Source organism: Rhagoletis pomonella, unplaced genomic scaffold (genome assembly GCF_013731165.1).
Source record: "Rhagoletis pomonella isolate Grant_MI unplaced genomic scaffold, Rhpom_1.0 Rhpom_scaffold_00003, whole genome shotgun sequence".
Lineage (NCBI taxonomy): Eukaryota > Metazoa > Arthropoda > Insecta > Diptera > Tephritidae > Rhagoletis > Rhagoletis pomonella.
Window position 1 is genome coordinate 97384194 of NW_023458557.1, and position 2939 is coordinate 97387132.

The 2939-nt window shown below is 30.6% G+C and overlaps 2 protein-coding genes across 2 annotated transcripts in view; one reads left to right on the forward strand and one right to left on the reverse strand.

Annotated features, from left to right (window-relative positions):
- LOC118735905 overlaps positions 1 to 2939 on the forward strand; it is a gene marked incomplete at its 3' end in the record, with an annotated part of 539363 nt that overhangs the window by 469997 nt on the left and 66427 nt on the right.
- The window catches only part of LOC118735910 (serine protease inhibitor 42Dd), a 253616-nt gene that overhangs the window by 160702 nt on the left and 89975 nt on the right, over positions 1 to 2939 (reverse strand). The window lies entirely within an intron of this gene.

Genomic DNA, 2939 nt, shown 5'->3' on the forward strand with positions numbered 1-2939 from the left:
CGATGAGCAAATGGGAATTGTTTTGTACAGTTTATTTTCGTACCCTGGTATGTACATATTTTCAAATTCAAATATGTTATTGTAGCGAATTGTTGGAAGAATGAGTACATACATACATATGTATATTAGGCATGTATGTATGTATGTACATATGCTTGTAGTATTTAAACCTAACAGGTAGCCAACTCTACTATAATACTGACCAACAAACTTTTACGGCGGAGCTATTGAGATTAACAATCTGGCCTTTAAATTATTCAATTGGCTCTACATAGTTGTCGAGATATTTGGGATTGCAAGTGTCTAAAATTCCCTTTTTTTAATTTTTAGAACTTTTGTAGTAGAATTACAATGCAATGTGGAACCTTTTGAAGAGCTTACAAAGAAATCTTAAATGTCGTCCTTTTAACCCAAAAAAAAAATAAGAAAGTAGGATCCGTAAAAGTTAGTTACAAATACCATTTTTTTAACAAAAGAAAATTTAATCAAAAATGTGACGATTGCAATCTGAATATCCTCCGTTTTTAAATCGTATCCAAAAAAGTTTTTTTTTAAAGTTGTCTTATTGTAGGTGGTGCTAATACGACTTACAAAACAAAACCATATAAATCCAAGTTTCGAATATTGTGGAACATTAAAAAAAAAAAAAAAAAAAACTTTAATAAAAATTTCGAGCTTTTTCAATTTTACCATAATAAAGTGCATGTTTAAAGCTGGGACTTACGGTTGATTTTGGACAATTTCGTTTGTTGACCATGTAAGTCATTTTCTTTCCTTTGAAGTGTGTTCAACGATTTTTTTTTTTTTTTGTATAGAAGAAAATTACTGACATCGCCAATGACTGGCTTTGCCAAAAATCAACGGTAAGTCCCAGCTAAGTTAAAACTGTACTTTGGTATACTAACATTTAATGGGCTACAAAACAGCATACTCAAAATATTTCTAAACAACCGAAATGAAAAGCTCGACATTTTTACGAAAGTTTGTTGATTTTTATTTTTTATTTTTAATGTTGCATAAAGATTGATACTTGGATTTATATGATTTTTTTTTTTAAATAGTATTTATATTTCTATTGACAAATAACCGAAATTAAACAATATTAAGATAAATGGTCAAATCGTGTCAATATGTGAGTGCCGTAAAATTATGATCAGTACTATAGAACAAAATTTAATGAACTTGATAAAAAGAAATAAAATTGTTGTTTTGGAAAACAAAGTTCAAGGAATCAAATTTTATAAAAAAAAATAAAAAATTTGAAACATCGTGGATTTCTACAAGTAACGTACCTTTTTTTTGGCAGTCTGTAGGGTGTTTTTGGCTAGTGTCTATGTGTTTTTGGTGGATCTTTTGTTGTAATAGAAATGGAAGAAATTGTAATCCAAGTGGAAGAAATTGTGTTAGATAACAGGAAATGCAAAAATAGGTGATCCCAGTTGTGGGCATTTTTTGACAATCAGCTGATAGTGTTTTTGCTTAGCAGGCTGTAGGATGATTTCAAATCTATATTTTTTTTTTTTTGTAGGAATTAGGTTGTTATGCCGGATTTCCATTGTGCATTAAATGACAAAACTTTAATGACAGAATTGGGCATTAAAAAATTTCCGTGTCATTGCATTAATACAAATAATCATTAAGTTCATTTCCACATGGAACTTTTCAAATGGCACAAATATTTAGACATTTCAGTGCCTAGTGGACATTTGGCAATACAACTTACGACGTTTTTTTGAATTCAGTTAGTAATTTATTAATATTAAATGCCTCTTTATAATTTTTAACATTTTTATTTTTATTTACTACCGTATTTACTAGCCTACAGCTTATTAGTACATACTTATTTTACTATAGTTAGTTTGTATTTTATTTCTTACTCAGTTTTATCACATACATTTTTATTTTTATTTACTTTTTTTTTGCATCTTGCCGACATTAGGCTTTTTTCTATTCTTTAACTTTGATTGGGTGTACACAATTTGTTTTGAGATATACACTTTCACTATATATAGTATGTACAGATATTCATATACATATATATGCATACATTTACTACTGCAGTCTCTTGCATCAATTTACAGTTTGAAACAATGATCAACTTTTCATTCAAATACTCAAGTAATAAGTTTACAAAACTAGTATGGACAGAACACAAAAACAAATGTTAGCGATATTTCAGGGATTAACATCCACGAAGTGCTCTAAGGATTAAGAATCAATTATCGAATGTATGTTGTATGTAAATTAGCTTATATTCAATTCGAACTACTTCAAGCTCCAAATCAGGGAAGGTTGTTTTCTTGTTGATCTTCAAATGCGTCACTTTATTTGGGGCGCGTCTACTGCTGTCAATGCACTTGAATCGAATTTCATAGAGTCGAAAATAGAAAGTGAGCGAAAATACAAGTATCGAGATGAGAGTATTGTTTATAGGCGAGTCATTCAATTGGAAATTTCCCAACCTTCGCCCAATTAAATTCAGTAAATTTATCTCACCTAGGACAAGCTTTAACATGAGCGACTATTTAAAACTTCTAGTCAAAGAGAAGAGAGCTATGGTTATCTTCAAATCGTTGCTGGTATATTTTCTATATATATGCATATGTATTTTCTTGATATCTTCAGAACTTTTCATTGAATTTCTTTTGCTTGAAGGACCTTCCATTTACGTTTAGCAGAGGTCACATCGAATCCAGAAATAGTGCATTCTGAATTTTATTGACCCAGTCTGAACCTCTTTTATCAGCCTGAACCTCTTAACTGAATCAAATTCTGCTGTTTAATAACGAGAGTTTCCTGTTCATCAATATTCCACAAGTTAGCTCCCCTCCAAGAATTTGAAGGGCTCTATATCACAAATGGCTTGCTTGATATTCGCCTTAAAGGCCTGCATCGTTAATGAATTGTTGCCATAACATCGGTCCGGTCCTTCACTGCAT